Source organism: Scyliorhinus canicula, chromosome 14 (assembly GCF_902713615.1).
Source record: "Scyliorhinus canicula chromosome 14, sScyCan1.1, whole genome shotgun sequence".
NCBI lineage: Eukaryota > Metazoa > Chordata > Chondrichthyes > Carcharhiniformes > Scyliorhinidae > Scyliorhinus > Scyliorhinus canicula.
In genome coordinates this window covers 57674330-57692791 of record NC_052159.1, presented here as the reverse complement: position 1 = coordinate 57692791, position 18462 = coordinate 57674330, and the positions used below count along the sequence as shown (strand labels likewise).

Genomic DNA, 18462 nt, shown 5'->3' with positions numbered 1-18462 from the left:
TAATTACAGTATTCCTGTTTGTTATGGCCTGAAACAAATTTGAAAGGTGGAAAGTAACCGTTTTTTATTTTGAACATACATTTGACAAATCTGGATCTTGAAATCCATGATTTCAATTTTATACCATGGAAGTTGCTGGTAGTGGGTGTAAAGCCTACTTGGAGCAAGTCAGTGTGCCAAGCAAATGCTCTCCAGGACAACGGGGATCCCAGTCCTTCTGCATTGTAAATAGGTGTTGATTCTTATGGATATCCGTAAATATTCAGCTTCTGACTAGGGATTACAAAAGACTGGTAACCAATGATGACACATATCAAAGCTGTTGAATTAGAATTAGTGAAGTCAAGTTATTAACCTGGTTAGGAAATTGGCTGAGCAGAAGGAGATAGAACAATACTCGTGGAATCAGTAAGGGATATAAGGCTACTTTAAATCTTGTATAATGTAATGAGGTAGGGTTACTTAGTAATCTCATAATAAAGGGGCAAAATGATTGCAATATGTTAGGATTTAGATGTCACTTTCAAACTTTAGCGGCTTGGATTTTCCCAGAATTGAGACATTGGCCAGCTCTGCAAATCCTAACTGGGAAAATATGCCCCAAAGGCTGCGACGTTTGTTCGAGTGGTAGTGTTCTCCTGGGAGTTGGGCCAGGTGACCTCAAAGAATGCAATAGCTACCTGGTGTGGAGACGGCCTGTGCGAAGGCCTGCCCTTATACTCTGGCATTGTGTCCATGTGTTTTTTTCAAAGTCAAGAAAAAAAACAGCACTCACCCCTAATAGTCCTTGAGCTACGCGCACTCCCCAATGTCCTATCCATGCCACCCTGTGTCCCTCTACCCAACTCCATGGCCAACGTAGTGCAGATTCAGGCCCCCAACCTTTGCCATTACACCTACCATGTCAATTTATCCAGTATCCACAATGGACAAACCTCAGAACCTATGTTGAGATTAAATAAAAATAAACTTCTAAATGTCTATTGCAGACTTAATTTTAAAAAGACACTCATTCATTTAAAAAACTCATTCACTACATTTACATTTCTTCACCCATACATTAACAAAAATTAGAATTTGTATGGGCAGCACAGTGGTTAGCACAGTTGTTTCACAGCTCCTGGGTCCCAGGTTCGATTCCCGGCTTGGGTCACTGTCCGTGTGGAGTCTGCATGTTCTCCCCGTGTCTGCGTGGGTTTCTCCGGGTGCTCCGGTTTCCTCCCACAGTCCAAAGATGTGCAGGTTAGGTGAATTGGCTATGCTAAATTGCCCTTGCTGTTCAAAAAGGTTTGGTGGGGTTGCGGGGAGGGTGGAGGTGTTGACTTGGCTATGACTTGGGTAGGGTGCTCTTTCCAAGGGCCGGTGCGGACTTGATGGGCCGAATGGCCTGCTTCAGCGCTGTAAATTCTGTGATAGTCCCATTGCATAGTCTATAACCACCTGGAGCTGTCAGTCAAACTGAAATGGAATGCACTTTACTATGATAATGGAAGGTTGTGAAATCAATAATGCAGCACTAATCCAGTAATGGAAGCTGTTACGGCACCTGGGGCTAGCACGCAGTCAATTCCAACCCACTTGACCCGGAGTTGAAACACTAACCGTTGCAGGAGTTGCAAATTACCTCTTAATTTAAAAAATATCCAAAGTCTGGCTGACCAATAACTGCAGTTACCAGATTTGTAAATTTATACACAATTAGCTTTTATTAATAATAAGTAGGCAGCAAATACAACTGGTTAACTATAGTACGGTAACGCAGTGGTTAGCACTGTTGCTCCACAGTGCCAGGGACCGGGGTTTGATTATCGGCATAGGTCATAGTCTGAGAGGTGTCTGCATGTTCTCCCCGTTTCTGCGTGGATTTCCTCCAGGTGCTCCGGTTTCCTCCCACAAGTACTGAAAGACGTGCTTGTTAGATGAATTAGACAAACATAGATGGGAAGGAGGGGTGTAAAAATAATACTTAAAGTAAAAGATTAAAAGTCTCTGTTTCAGATAGAGATCTTCCAGTTAGATTCTTTCAGTCTAGGCCTCCAGTTGGATGAGGTCTTTGCTTTCAGTCTGTAAATGTTTTCACTAGATTCATCAGGAGCTCGAGACTTCTCTGTAGACTCAGAAACAGCAGGCAGGAAGCATTTGGGAGAGAGAGCAACACAACCTCTTCTCTTAGCGTCGGGAGCTTTCTCTTAGGTACTCTGTTGCTGGGCAGAATAAGGTTCATGGCCAAAATGGCCACCAGCCAACCAATTGAACTGAATCCCTCTGATCTCTCGGGTGCCAGAAAGTCTTGAGTTCATCTGTTCAAAAGCTAAAACTTCATGGCACAGTGTACTATTTTGAAACTCTTGTCTCCCTTCCTCAGCTCGACTTAAAGATATATGTCCATTAAAAATCCATGGACCAAAAACGATAATGACAAAATAAAAGAAATAGGAATTAAGGGAATCAACAGGAAGGGCCCTTACAAAGCACTTAGGCTTATGTCAACAGACATGTGATGCAGCAAGCAATTATATTTTTAAACACTCCAGACAGTTCTTCCAAAAGGAGTTTTAAATGCCTTGTCAGCTGCATTTGACAGTTCATTTTGATACTTTTGGTATTTCTAATGAGCGAGAGTACATTCATGCCCACTTTTTAAAAAAATGTTTTTTTATTGAACTTTTCAAGCTTTTACAAATATTGTAGCAAAACAAAAGGAAAAATTGGAAAATAGGCCATAGGTATCAATACAAAGCAGGTACAGCACATAAAGAAAGTCATTGCAAGCATGGGAACAAATAAAACAGGATGACTCAGCCAATATCTCCAACATATTTCCTTCATGGATATAAGACCCATTTATACAAAAACAGGATACAGTGAGCGACATAGTTAACTCATACCTGAAGCTTCAAAGGAAAACCAGAGAGGAAAGAAAATTCCTGAGAACCCCAGAGTTGAGGAGGAGTCACGTGATAAAAGCACAGATGCTCTAAATCAAAATTTTAAAGCAAAAAAAAAATCCAAACTGATTAGCTCTAACTGATAGGGCCTTCCTCGATCACAGTGAGGACAAACTAACCCTTCCAACCCCAATTTCCACCCCTCGCCTCGCTCCAGCTCTGCTCACCTTCCTTTTAGACGAGATTGGGGGGGAGACAGCAAAAAGCATCCCCCTCTCTTCACCACAAGGATTATCAGACAATATAAAGCCTAATAAATTCATGATGAAGACGAGCAAACACCCTGCAACTCCTGGAAGTGGGCTGTGACAGTCTGCTCTGCAGAGCAGAGACTTTCAGCAAAAACAGCATCTTTGTTGGCAGTTATTATCCACCGATGCACAAAGCACTGTCAGTGCAGGAGCCCGCTTAAAAGCAACTGCACCAGTAAAGGCAAGTCCCCACCCCGACTCCTTCCAGCCGCCATGAACAAGTGAGGATTTAAATATTCTAACTTGGCTCTATCATGCAGAAACAGCAATAACAATTCTTGGGACACAGTGCACATTTCTTCTTGATGTACAAGGCTGAAAAGACGGATTAAAAGATGAACAGAGCCGTACTCTGAACCCCCGCCAAATGGTCTTCTGCCATTTTTTTGCCATTTTAAAAATTCGGGTCAGGGTCTAAAACTTAGCCAGTTACATAGGTTTGAGGGGAAAGTTGTCTTGGTTTGATTGGATAAATAGATTAAAATGTTTGAGTTAAATGAACAGTGGCAAACATTTTAAGAAATAATTCAGCATCCTCACAAAAAAAACATTCCAATGAGAAACAAAATTTCCACAGGAAGAATGAGCCATTAGACTGATAAGAAGTTAAAGATATCAGATTAAAAAAGAAGCTTCAAATCGTGTAAAAACTAGTAAGCTGCTTTTAGACTTTCAAAAACCAGCAAAGATTGATCAAAAAATTAGGAATATGAGAGTAAACTAACAAAAAATCTAAACAGATTGTAAGGGCTTCTAAAAGTTCATATATAAAAAGAAATGTAGCAAAAGTAAATGTTGCTCCCTTAGAGATAAATTATAATGAAGAATAAGTGAACAGTAGAAAGATTAAACATTTTGTATCTGTCTCCACAATAGAAGACAGCATACCAGAAATAGTGGGGAACCGAAGGGCAAAAAAGGTTGAGGAGCCTAATACAATATAAGTTATAAAAAAGCATTGGATGGGCTAAAGGCCAGTTGATCCCCTCAACCTGATGGTTTACATTCTAGCAGGTCTGAAAGAAATAACTGTAGAAATGGTGGTTGGATTGGTTATGATATTCCACAGTTCCTTTTATTCTAGAACTGTCCCAGGACCTGGAAGGTAGCAAGTATAATATCACTATTCAAGAAAGGAAAGGGAAGACTTCCGGTGTGCACCATGGAGTGAGTGATCACACACAGGCAGCTCCTGCCCAAGGTTACAGAAAAGAGCTCTTTTTTGGGCGGCACGGGTTGGAATTTCGATGAAAAGGCGTAGGTGAATGTTCGAGGAGTTCTTTCCCCCAGGAATAGTATGTTTCTTGGTTATCAGACCCTCAGAAACAGTGCAAGATTGGGCTGAAGCAGCAGCAGACAAAAGCCTCTGCAAGCATGCAGGTGGGGGAAGGGCCAGCTTAGAGGCCTCAAGCTGACTTGAAGGCCTTTATGAAAGCTCAATTCTAGCAGCAGAGGGAAGAACTGTGAAAAGATCTCACCAAGGCCATTGAAGAAGCGGGGACGAACTTGCGGTAACGGTGATGCAGAGCTAAGCCGCACGTTCAGTGGCTCCCACTATTTTCGGACTTTGGGGCTCTTTTAAGGGCTCGTAGTGGTGCTGTTTGGACTTTTCCCCGTGTGGGAACACTCCTCAGATTCTCCACCGGTGGATGGCCTGGACTAGGAGTGGAGCGGTCAGAAAATCGGCTTTGGAAACTTCCGGTTGCGGCTATGCGGAGCTAAGCCGCACCGCAGCTCCCTCTACTTAAGGACTTTTGGGCCGATTTGAGGGTCCCAAACGGTGCTGTCTCGACGAATCCCGGTGGGGGAAGGTGTCTAGAGGAGCATTCCCCATAATTTATGGTGCTCACCCGGAGTGTGGCAAAGGAAAAAGCTGCAGCAGCTCCCCAAGAAAAGCGGGGGAAGAAGGACAAAATGGCGGCCGGCGGAACACCCGAGGACTGGTGGAAGTGGGCGCAGGAGCAGCAAGCCTCTCTTCTGCGCTGTTTTGCGGAGCTGAAGGCTGAGTTGCTGGACTCCCTGAGTGTGACTACCAACAAGCTGCTTGGGACCCAGGCGGCCCAGGAGGTGTCCATTCGGGAGTTGCAGCAGCAGGCCGTTGAGCGGGAGGAGGCTGTGGCCCTTGTGGGGAAAGTGGAGTTGCACGAGGCACTTCACAAAAAGTGGCAAGGCCGCTTGGAGGAGCTGGACGTTCGCATGAGGCGAAGGAATTTGAGGATCCTGGGCCTGGCGGAGGGGCTGGAGGGGCCGGATCTCCCGTCGTACGTGACCACTATGTTGAGCTTGTTGATGGGAGTGGGGTCCTTCCATTTGCCCCTGGAGCTTGAGGGAGCTCACAGAGTGCTGGCCAGGAGGCCTAAGGCAAATGAACCCCCGCGGGCGGTGCTGGTGCGGTTCCATCGATTTAGTGACCGGGAGTGTGTGCTGCGCTGGGCCAAGAAAGAGAGGAGCAGCAAGTGGGAGAATTCGGTAGTGCGAATCTACCAGGACTGGAGTGCGGAGGTGGCAAAGCGGCGGGCTGGGTTCAACCGGACAAAGGCGGTGCTGCATGCCAAGCAGGTCAGATTTGGAATGCTGCAGCCTGCGCGTCTGTGGGTGACATATAAGGACCGGCACCACTACTTCGAGTCCCCGGAGGAGGCGTGGGCCTTTGTACAGGCGGAGAAGCTGGACTCGAACTAGGGTCTGGGGACACACTATGGCCGTTGCTGTTTTCGCTGTTGCTGTTCTTCAATTTTGACACGTGTTTTTTTTAATGCTGGTTTTCTTTTTGCTCTGTTTCTGGGTGGGTTTGTCTGTTGGGTATGGGTGTGGGGTATGTGGGGAACGTTGGGGGTATGTGCTTTATATGTTCTCTTCTGTACGTGGTTGGGGGTTGGGGTGAAACTGGATTTTGGGGAGCTGCGTCAGAAGGGTGGAGTGTGGCAGTGTGAAAGCGCGGGCTTTCCTCTGGTTTCCCGCGCTGTGGGGCGGGGGGGCGGAGCTGGAGGTGGGGGTGTGGCCTCTACTGGTTTTCTTTCCCGTGCTGAAGCGGTGCCAAGGAGGTGTGGCAAGAGGGGGATGGCCCCATGCCGGGAGGGGATGGGTTTTGACGGGAGCTGCCGGGTCAGCAGAAGTCAGCTGACTCACGGAAGTACCATGGAGGGTGCGTCGCGGCTAGGAGGGGTCCTAGTCTGGGGGGGTGGGAGGGGATACCGGGTTGCTGCTGGAATGGCCAGGAAGGAGCTGGTGTGGGCCAGGGGGGGTAGAGGAGAGGCGTTATCGCCATGGGGAACGGGTCAGGCAGGGCAAGCTGGCCTGGGGCGAGCAGTCGATAAGCTATGGCTAGCCGCGGGGGAGAGGGGCGGGTTGCCCTCTGATCCGGCTGATTACCTGGAACGTGAGGGGGCTGAATGGGCCGGTTAAGAGAACTAGGGTATTTTCTCATCTGAAGGGGCTGAAGGCGGACGTGGCTATGCTCCAGGAGACCCACTTGAAGGTGGCGGACCAGGTTCGTCTGAGGAAGGGGTGGGTGGGGCAGGTTTTTCACTCAGGATTGGACGCGATGAACCGGGGGGTGGCGTTTCTGGTGGGGAAGAGGGTGGCATTCGAGACGGCTGAGGTGGTGTCGGACAAGGAGGGCAGATATATTATGGTGAAGGGTAGGCTGCAGGGAGAGAAGGTGGTGCTGGTTAATGTATATGCCCCGAATTGGGATGATGCCGGCTTTATAAGGCGCTTGTTGGGCCTCATTCCGGACCTGGAGGCAGGGGGCCTGATCATGGGGGGAGACTTTAACACAGTGCTGGATCCCCCACTGGACCGGTCCAGTTCAAGGACGGGTAGGAGACCGGCGGCGGCCAAAGTGCTGAGGGGGTTTATGGACCAGATGGGAGGGGTGGATCCCTGGAGGTTTGGGAGGCCGAGAGCGCGGGAGTATTCCTTTTTCTCCCATGTCCATAGGGTCTATTTCCAAATAGGTTTTTTCGTCCTGAGCAGGGGATTGATCCCGAAGGTGCAGGATGCCGAGTATTTGGCCATAGCGATTTCAGACCATGCTCCGCACCGGGTTGATCTGGAGATGGGGGAAGCGCGGGACCAGCGCCTGCTCTGGCGCCTGGATGTGGGGATGCTGGCTGATGAGGTGTGTAGGGGGGCCCGGGGAAGTATTGAGGGGTATCTTGATACCAACGACACGGGGGAGGTCCGGGTGGGGATGGTCTGGGAGGCTCTGAAAGCAGTGATCCGGGGGGAGCTGATCTCCATCCGGGCCCATAGGGCAAGGAGGGAGAGGGAGAGACTGGTGGGGGAGCTCTTGGATGTGGACAGGAGATACGCGGAGGCACCGGAGGAGGGGTTGCTAGGGGAACGGCGTAGTTTGCAGGCCAAATTTGACTTGTTGACCACCAGAAAGGTGGAGACACAGTGGAGGAGGGCGCAGGGTGCGGTATATGAGTATGGGGAGAAGGCGAGCAGGATGTTGCCGCATCAGCTCCGCAGGCGAGATGCGGCTAGGGAAATTGGTGGAGTGACGGATAGGGACGGATGGGGTCTTTAGGGACTTCTACGAGGAACTGTACCGGTCGGAACCTCCGATGGGGAGAGGGTGGATGGAGAGCTTCATGAACAGGCTATGTTTCCCAAGGGTTCAAGAGGATCTGGTAGAGGGGCTGGGGGCGCCGATAGAGTAGGAGGAGCTAGTCAGGGGGATTGGACAAATGCAGTCAGGTAAGGCGCTGGGGCCGGACGGGTTCCCGGTGGAATTTTATAAAAAGTATGCGGATCTGTATGCACCCTGTTGGTGCGAGCCTTCAATGAGGCATGGGAGGGGGGGGGGGGCTTTGCCCCCGACTATGTCGCGGGCACTGATCTCTCTGATGCTGAAGCGGGATAAGGACCCCTTGCAGTGTGGATCATACAGGCCTATCTCGCTCCTCAATGTTGACGCTAAGTTGCTGGCGAAGATCCTGGCCACCAGGATAGAGGACTGTGTGCCAGGGGTGATACACGAGGATCAGACAGGATTTGTCAAGGGACGGCAGCTCAACACGAATGTGCGTAGACTGCTAAATGTTATTATGATGCCGGCAGTGGAGGGGGAGGCGGAGATAGTGGTGGCGCTGGATGCAGAGAAAGCGTTTGATAGAGTTGAGTGGGGGTACCTGTAGGAGGTGCTGGAGCGGTTCGGATTCGGGGAGGGATTCATCAAATGGGTGAGGCTGCTCTACGCGGCTCCGATGGCAAGTGTAGTTACCAATGGAAGGAGATCGGAGTACTTAGGCTCTACCGTGGGACCAGGCAGGGGTGCTCCCTGTCCCCCTTGCTCTTTGCACTGGCGATTGAACCTTTGGCTATGGCGTTGAGGGAGTCAGGGAGATGGAGGGGTCTGGTGCGGGGTGGGGAGGAACATCGTGTATCGCTGTATGCGGACGACCTGCTGTTGTATGTGGCGGATCCAGAAGGGGGAATGCCGGGGGTGATGGAGCTGTTAGCGGAATTTGGGGGCTTCTCGGGCTATAAGTTAAATTTAGGCAAGAGCGAGGTATTTGTAGTACACCCGGGTGTTCAGGAGGAGGGAATTGGGAAACTCCCATTTAAGAGGGCAGTGAAGAGTTTCAGATACCTGGGGGTGCAGGTGGCCAGGAGTTGGGGGACTCTCCATAGCTTAATTTTACCAGGCTTGTGGAGCAGATGGAGGAGGAATTTAAAAGGTGGGACATGGTGCCGCTATCGTTGGCGGGTAGAGTGCAGTCCGTCAAAATGACGGTTCTCCCGAGGTTCTTGTTCCTTTTTCAGTGTTTACCCATCTTTATCCCTAGGGCCTTTTTTCGAAGGGTGACTAGCAGCATCATGAGCTTTGTTTGGGCGCATGGGACCCTGAGGGTGAAGAGGGTCTTCTTGGAGCGGGGTAGAGATGGGGGGGCTGGCGTTACCCAATCTCTCGGGGTACTACTGGGCGGCCAATGTGTCGATGGTGCGCAAGTGGGTGATGGAGGGGGAGGGGGGAGCATGGAAACGGATGGAGAGGGCGTCCTGTGGAGATACAAGCCTGGGGGCCCTGGTAACGGCGCCGTGGCCGCTCCCTCCTTCGAGGTATACCACGAGTCCGGTGGTGGCGGCTACCCTCAAGATTTGGGGGCAGTGGAGGCGACATAGGGGAGAAGTGGGTGGCTCGATGGAGGCTCCGTTATGGGGGAACCATAGGTTCGTCCCGGGGAACATTGATGGGGGATTTCAGGGTTGGCACAGAGCGGGCATCAGACAGCTGAGGGACCTGTTTATTGATGGGAGGTTTGCGAGCCTGGGGGAGTTGGAGGAGAAATTTGGGCTCCCCTCGGGAAACATGTTCAGGTATCTGCAGGTAAAGGCATTTGCTAGACGGCAGGTGAAGGGATTCCCTTCGCTTCCCGTGAGGGGGGTGAGTGACAGGGTGCTTTCGGGGGTCTGGGTCGGAGAGGGGATGATATCTGATATCTACAAGGTTATGCAGGAGGCGGAGGAGGCGTTAGTAGAGGAGCTGAAAGCTAAGTGGGAGGGGGAACTGGGGGAACAGATCGAAGACGGGACATGGGCTCATGCCCTGGAGAGGGTTAATTCTTCCTCCTCGTGTGCACGGCTTAGCCTCATCCAATTCAAGGTGCTGCACCGGGCCCACATGACTGGGACGAGGATGAGTAGGTTGTTTGGGGGTGAAGACAGGTGTGTCAGGTGCTCGGGGAGTGCAGCGAACCATGCCCATATGTTCTGGGCATGCCCGGCACTGGAGGAGTTCTGGAAGGGGGTGGCGAGGACGGTGTCGAGGGTGGTGGGATCCAGGGTCAAGCCAGGATGGGGACTCGCGATCTTTGGGGTTGGGGTGGAGCCGGGAGTGCAGGAGGCGAAAGAGGCCGTTGTGCTGGCCTTTGCGTCCCTAGTAGCCCGGCGAAGGATCTTGCTACAATGGAAGGATGCGAGGCCCCCAAGCGTGGAGACCTGGATCAATGACATGGCGGGTTTCATTAAGCTAGAGAAGGTCAAATTCGCCCTGAGAGGGTCGGTACAAGGGTTCTTTAGGCGGTGGCAACCTTTCCTCGACTTTCTGGCTCAACGATAGGGTACGGGGACAGTAGCAGCAGCAACCCGGGGGGGGGACGATGACTATGTTTGTTTATTAAATTTAAATTTATTTTTAAGTTCTTTTGTTCATTAGGGTTGGGGGGGTGGGGGGATGTGATACATGCGTCGATACGGTCTGGGGGGTGTTACTGTTATTATGGGTTATTTTGTTGCATTTCATAGTTTGTTGTTATGTTTTATATTTTCTGTAAAAAAATTCCAATAAAAATTATTTTTTAAAAAAAGAAAGGAAAGGGAAAATAGGGAACTGCGACCTGGTTCACATGACATCAATCATTGGGAAAATATTGGAATCATTTTAAGGAGGTGAGGTCCCAGAGGAGCGAAGAAAAGCCAAGGTTCCTTTGTTTAAGAAGGGTAGCAAGGATAATCCAGGAAATTACATGCCGCTGAGCCTTGTCAGTGGTAAGGAAGTTATTGGAGAGAATTCTTTGGGACTGGATTTACTCCATTTGGAAACAATTTAACTTATTAGCGAGAGGTAGCATGGTTTTGCGAAGCGAGAAGTAGCATGGTTTTGCGAAGGGTGGGTTGTGCCTCACTAACTCGACTGCGTTTCTTGAGGAAGTGATGAAGATAATTGATGAAGGAAAGACAGTGGATTTTGTCTACATGGACTTCATTAAAGCCTTTGACAAGGTCCCTCATGGGAGACTGGTACAAAAGGTGAAGTCACACGGGATCAGAAGTGGGCTGGCAACGTGGATGCAGAGGGCTGTGACTAGTGGTGTTCCACAGGGATCAGTGCTGGGACCTATTCTGTTTGTAATATATATAAATTATTTGGAGGAAATTGTAACTGATCTGATTAAGTTTACAGAAAACACAAAGGTTGGTAGAGTTGCGGATAGTGATGAGGATTGTCAGAGGATTTGGCAGGATATAGATCAGTTGGAGACTTGGGTAGAGAAATGGAAGATGGAGTTTAATCTGGACAAATGTCAGGTAATACATTTTGGAAGTCTCATACAGGTGGAAAGTGTACAGTAAATGGTAGAACCCTTGGGAGTATTGACAGGCAGAGAGATGGGCTTACAGATCCACAGATCACTGAAATTGGCAAAGCAGAGTGGATAAGGTAGTCAAGAAGGCATTTGGCATGTTTGCCGTCATTGGTTGGGGCATTGAATAAAAAATTTGCAAGTCATGCTGCAGCAGTTCAGAACTCTAATTAGGTCACATGGGGGATATTGCATAAAACTCTGGTTGCCGTACTACCAGAAGGCTGTGGAGATTTTGGAGAGAGTACAGAAGAGGTTTACGAGGATGTTGCCTGGTCTGGAGGGTATTAGCTTTGAGGAGAGGTTGGATAAGCTCTGACTGGAATGATGGAGTTTTCACTGGAATGATGGAGGTTGAGGGGCAACCTGATAGAAATTTACAAAAATGAGTGGCATGGACAGAACCCAGATTGGAAAAGTCAATTACTCGGGGACATAGGTTTAAGGTGTGAGGGGAAAAGTTTTGAGGAGATGTACGAGGGAAGTTTTTGTACACAGGGTAGTGGGTGCCTGGAAGCTGCTGCCGGGAGAGGTGGTGGAAGCAGGTACAATAGCGACGTTGAAGAGGCATCTTGACAAATACATGAATAGGATAGAAGGTTTTAGTTTAGACGGACATCATGATCGGCGCAGGCTTGGTAGGCCCAAGGGCCTGTTCCGGTGCTGTAGTGTTCTTTCTTATTTGAGTTGTTTTAAAAGGCACTTAATTAGCCAGAGTCAAGGAATCTTTATGTCGAATACCTGGATTTCCAAAAGACATTAGATACGGTGATAATTAAAAGGGTATTTCACAAGATGAGGGTTAATGAGATTGGGATAATATTTTGGCATCAATAGAGTATTAGTTTAATTAACAAAGCTGGAAATCAGAATAAATCGGGTGATTTCAAATTAGCAGACTGTAATGAGTGGAATGCTGCACAGGTTAACGCTAGGATCTTAGTTATTTAAGGTACCGAGAAAAATGTAAGCAGTTTTGATGTAACAGAGTGGGATATTCTGCCCCTGATACACTAGGCAGTGTTGTGCCGCAAGTCAACATCTCCCCAAATGTTCCTGCCCCCTCTGATGTGATTGCCGCTGATGTTGGGACGGAAAATCCTGGACAAAGCCAAGTATGTGGCACAGCAAGCTGCAAGGAATACACTGGTTGCAAAACGATATAGACAAATCAATGGAAGGTGGCAGATGGAATACAATGTGAGGTTATCCGCTTCAGAAAGAAAAAATATTTATTTTAAATGCTGAGAAACTCAAATGTTTCATTTTTCCGGGGATATTTGAGTTTCCCCCACTTTAAAAGTTTATAGAACCCTTGTATTGATCCTCTCGGGGCAAATTTGACCCCCTCCAATTTTATAAATCCCGCCATGTCACTGATCCAGGTCTCCACACTTGGGGGCCTCGCATCTTTCCACTGCATCAGGATCCGGGCTACTAGGGACGCAAAGGCCAGGACACCGGCCTCTTTCGTCTCCTGCACTCCCGGCCCCACCGCAACTCCAAAAATCGCGAGTCCCCACCCTGGTTTGACCCTGGATCCAACCACCCTCGACACCGTCCCCGCCACCCCCTTCCAGAATTCTTCCAGTGCCGGGCATGCCCAGAACATATGGGCATGATTCGCTGGACTCCCCGAACACCTGGTGCACCTGTCCTCGCCCCCAAAGAACCTACTCATCCTAGTCCCGGACATGTGGGCCCGGTGTAGCACCTTGAATTGGATGAGACTAAGCCTCGCACATGAAGAGAAAGAGTTGACTCTCTCTAAGGCATCCGCCCAAGTCCCGTCCTCTATCTGCTCCCCAAGTTCCCCCTCCCATTCAGCCTTCAGCTCCTCCACTGACGACTCCTCCACCTCCTGCATTACTTTCTAAATGTCAGACACCTTCCCCTCTCCGACCCACACCCCCGAAAGCACTCTGACCATCGCCCCCCGCGAGGGCAGCAAAGGGAACTCCTCTACCTGTTGTCTAGCAAACGCCTTTACCTGCAAGTATCTGAACATGTTCCCTTGGTGGAGCCCAAATTTATCTTCCAGTTCCCCCAGGCCCGCTAACCTCCCGCCAATAAACAGGTCCCTCAGTTTACTGATGCCCACCCTATCCCACCCCCTAAATCCCCCATCAGTGTTCCCCGGGAGAAACCGATGATTTCCACATAATGGAGCCTCCATTGAGCCCCCTGTTTCCCCCTATACCGTCCCCACTGTCCCCAGATTCTTAGGGTCGCCGCCACCACCACCAGGCTCGTGGTATACCCCTTAGGAGAAAGCGGCAACGGCGCCGTTACCAAGGCACCCAGGCTTGTACCTCTGCAAGACGCCATCTCCATTCTTTCCACGCCACCCCCCCCTCCATCACCCATTCACGCACCATTGACATATTGGCCGCCCAATAGTACCCCAAAAGGTTGGGTAGCGCCAGCCCGCCTCTATCCCTCCCTCGCTCCAGGAAAACCCTCTTCACTCTCGGAGTCCCATGTGCCCACACAAAGCTCAAAATACTGCTAGTCACCCTCCTAAAGAAGGCCCTGGGGATGAAGATGGGCAGGCACTGAAAGAGGAACAAGAACCTCGGAAGCACCGTCATTTTGACGGACTGCACCCTCCCCGCCAACGACAATGGCAGCATGTCCCACCGCTTGAACTCCTCCTCCATCTGATCCATAAGCCTGGTGAAATTATGCTTGTGAAGAGTCCCCCAGTCCCTGGCCACCTGCACCCCCAGGTACCTAAAACTCTCCCCTGCCCTCCTAAGCGGGAGCCTACCAATTCCTTCCTCCTGGTCCCCAGGGTGCACCACAAACGCCTCACTCTTGCCTAGATTTAGTTTATAGCCTGAAACGGTCCCAAACTCAGCTAGCAGCTCCATCACCCCCGGCATCCCTCCCACCGGGTCTGCCACATACAGTAGCAGGTCATCGGCATACAACGACACCCTATGTTCCTCCCCACCCCACACCAAACCCCTCCACCTCCCTGAATCCCTCAACGCCATCGCCAACGGCTCGATTGCCAATGCAAACAACAAGGGGGACAGGGGGCAACCCTGCCTGGTCCCTCGGTAAAGCCGGAAGTACTCCGACCTCCTCCCATTCGTGGCCACACACGCCATCGGGGCCTCATATAGCAGCCTCACCCATCTAATAAACCCGTCACCAAATCCAAACCTCCCCAACACTTCCGATAAGTACCCCCACTCCACTCTATCGAAGGCCTTCTCCGCATCCAGCGCCACCTCTATCTCAGCCTCCCCCTCAATCGTCGGCATCATGATGACATTCCACAACCTCCACACATTCGTGTTCAGCTGCCTTCCCTTCACAAACCCTGTCTGATCCTCGTGTACAACCCCTGGCACACAGTCCTCTATCCTGGTGGCCAGGATTTTTGCCAGCACCTTGGCATCCACATTAAGGAGAGATATGTGCCTGTATGAACCACACTGCTGGGGGTCCTTGTCCCTCTTTAAGATTAAAGAAATCAGCGCCCGCGACATCGTCGGGGGCAAAGTTCCCCCTTCCCACGCCTCATTAAGTGTCCGCACCAGCAAGGGGCCCACTAGGTCCACAAACTTTTTATAAAACTCCACCGGGAACACATCCGACCCCGGCGCCTTCCCTGACTGCATCTGTCCGATCCCCTTAACCAGCTCCTCCAGCTCAATCGACGCCCCCAACCCCTCCACCTGCTCCTCCTGCACCTTCGGGAAAGATAGTCCGTCGAGAAACCTCTCCATTCCCCTCCTCTCCACCGTTGGCAGTTCCCCCTAAAAGTCCTTAAAGACCTCATTCACCTCTACCCCCTTCCGCACCACATTCCCACTCTTGTCTCTCACTCCAGCAATTTCCCTAGCCGCATCCCGCTTGCGGAGCTGATGAGCCAGCATCCTTCTCGCCTTTTCACCATGTTCATATACTGCCCCTTGTGCCTTCCTCCACTGTGCCTCCGCCTTTCTAGTGGTCAGCAAATCAAATTTAGCCTGTAGGCTGCGCCTCTTCCCCCAACAGTCCCTCCTCTGGTGCCTCTGCGTACCTCCTATCTACCTCCAGCATCTTCCCCACCAGTCTATCCCTCTCACTCCTCTCGCTCCTTTCCCTGTGTGCCCGGATGGATATCAGTCCCCCACGAATCACTGCCTTCAGGGCTTCCCAAACCATCCCCACCTGGACTTCCCCCGTATCATTCACCTCGAGGTACCCCTCAATACTTGCCCGGACCCTCCTACAGACCTCCTCCGCCAACAACCCCACATCCAACCGCCACAACGCGCGCTGGTCCCGCACCTCCCCCATCTCCAACTCCATCCAATGAGGAGCGTGGTCGGAGATTGCAATGGCCGAATATTCGGCCTCTTCCACTCTCAGAATCAGTCCCCTACTCACCACGAAGAAGTCTATCCGAGAATAAACCCTATGTACGTGGGAGAAGAAAGAGTACTCCCATGCCCCCAGCCTCACAAACCTCCATGGGTCCACCCCTCCCATTTGGCCGTAAACCCTCTCAGTACCTTGGCCGCTGCCGGCCTCCTACCCGTCCTTTAACTGGACCGATCCAGTGAAAGATCCAACACCGTATTGAAGTCCTCCTCCTCTTCCTCCTCCCGCCCCCCCCCCCCCCCCCCCCCCCCCCCAATAATCAGACCTCCCGCCTCTAGATCCGGGACCCGTCCCAGCATACGCCTCATAAAGCCCGCATCGTCCCAATTTGGGGCATACACACTAGCAAGTACCACCTTCTCTCCCTGTAGTCTGCCCCTAACCATAACATACCTACCCCACTTATCCGCCACCACCTCAGATGCCTCAAAGGACACATTTTTCCCCACCAGAATCGCCACTCCCCGGTTCTTCACATCCAACCCAGAGTGGAAAACCTGCCCCACCCACCCCTTCCTCAGACGGACCTGGTCCGCCACCTTCAGGTGGGTCTCCTGAAGCATTGCCATATCTGCCTTTAGCCCCCTCAGATGAGCAAGTACCCTTGATCGCTTCACTGGCCCATTCAATCCTCTCGCATTCCAGGTGACCAACTGGATCAGAGGGCGTCCTGCCCCCCCTCCCCTGTCGACTAGCCATAGCCCGTCGACTGCCCGCTCCAGGCCAGCACCCTTCGCCCGACCCAGTCCCCACAGCGACAACACCTCACCTCTGTCCCCCCGGCCCACACCAGCTCCTTCCTGACCCGGTATCCCCCCCCCCCCCCCCCCCCCCCCCCCCCCCCCCCAAGGCTAGGGACCCTCCTAGCCACGAACCGTCCTCCATTGTACTTCCGTGGGTGAGCTAGCTTCTGCTGACCCCGGAAACTCCTGCGGAAAAACCCCGACCCCTCCCAAAGTGGGATCATCCCCCATCCTGTCCCTCCTCCAGGCACCGCTCCAGCACAGGGAAGAACCAGTTAAGGCCCCGCCCCCCCCGTCATCATCTCCACCCCCCAGCCCTGCAACGCGGGAAACCAGAGGAAAGCTCGCGGTTTTGCACTGCCCCACCACACCCGTCTGACGCAGCTCCCAAATACCAACCCCTCTCCATACCCCCAACCCTGTATAGAATACAATAAACCCCCCCAACCCCCCCCCCCGCAAGATACAAAACTCAAACAATGCCCCCCAACAAAAAACAGAATAACACCCCAATAAATAACCATATCAAAATTACAAAAGTACAGAAAAAGAGAACACAGCAACAGCAGAAACCAGCAATAAAGCATTACAACCGACCCCGCAACCCCCAATCCCTAGTTCGAGTCCAGTTTCTCCATCCGCACGAAGGCCTACGCCGCCTCTGGGGAATCAAAATAATAATGCCGATCCAAATAAGTTACCCACAGGCGCGCAGACTGCAACATTCCCAAACTTATCTTCTTCTGATAGAGCACCTCTTTCGTCTGATTAAACCCGGACCGCCGCTTAGCCACCTCCGCACTCCAATCCTGGTAGATCCGTACTACCCCATTCTCCCCAATTGCTGCTCTTCACCTTCTTGGCCCAGCGCAGCACACTCCCGATCACTGATCCGGTGGAACCTAACCAGCACCGTACGCGGGGGTTCGTTCTCCTTAGGCCTCCTCGCCAGTACTCTGTGGGTTCCCTCCAGCTCCAGGGGCAGGTGGAAAGATCCTGCCCCCACTAGTGAGTTCAGCATCGTGGCCACGTAGGTTGTCAGATCCGACCCCTCCAGCCCCTTCGCAAGGCCCAAGATCCTCAGATTCTTCCGCCTCATGCGGTGATCAAGCTCCTCGAAGCGGTCTTGCCACTTCTTGTGGAGTGCCTCGTGCCCCTCCACCTTACTCACGAGGACCACGGCCTCCTCCTCTCGTTCAGTGGCCTGCGCCTGCAACGCCTGGATGGCAGCACCCTGGGTCGTCTGAATCTCCGAGAGCTTTTTATTCGTTTCCTGCAGAGAGCTCAGCACCTCAGCCTTAAAATCTGCAAAACAGTGCAGGAGAGCAGCTTGCTGCTCCTGGGCTCACAGCTTCCACTCCTCTGGTGCTCCGCCGGCCGCCATCTTGGAATCCTTCCCCTGTTTTTTCTGGGGAGCTGCTGCCGTTTTTTCCCCCTTTCCACTCCGAGTTCGAGTCATGAAATGCGGAGAAAGTCGATCAGCACACCTTCTCCCACCGGGAGACGCCGAAAAAATTCCGTCTTGGGCTCTAAAAAGAGCCGAAAAGTTTGTTGGAATCGGGAGCTCTCAAATGTGCAGCTTCCTACGTCATCGCCGCCACCGGAAGTCGAGTTTCCCCCTCAAGGAACAAAGGAAATTAATGTGCAGGCTGTGAATGTGGCAAGCAATCAATAGGCAAATGGAGTATTGCCCTTTTATGCAATGAATTTGGAGTACTAGAATAAAGTCTTACTGTTGTGCAGAACTTGTGGGACCACAACTGAAGTACTGTGCACAATTTTGCCTTCCTTGTATAAAGAAGGATCCACTTGACTTGGATGTAGTGTAGTTAAGGTTCATTAGATTAATTCCTGAAATTAGAGGGTTGTCCTACAATGAGAGGTTGAGTAGATTGGCCTTTATCTGCTCTAGAAGCATGAGAGGTGATCTGCTCGATGAGGAGAAATTTCTTCACCCAGAGAGTGGTCGGCCTGTGGCATTTGTTATCACAGGTAGTACAGTAAGAAGTCTTACAACACCAGGTCACCTGATGGAGGAGCTATA

The 18462-nt window shown here is 51.2% G+C and overlaps 1 protein-coding gene across 2 annotated transcripts in view; it reads left to right on the top strand.

Moving 5' to 3' along the window:
• Positions 1-18462, top strand: part of rnf17 (ring finger protein 17) — a 211847-nt gene that overhangs the window by 57864 nt on the left and 135521 nt on the right. The window lies entirely within an intron of this gene.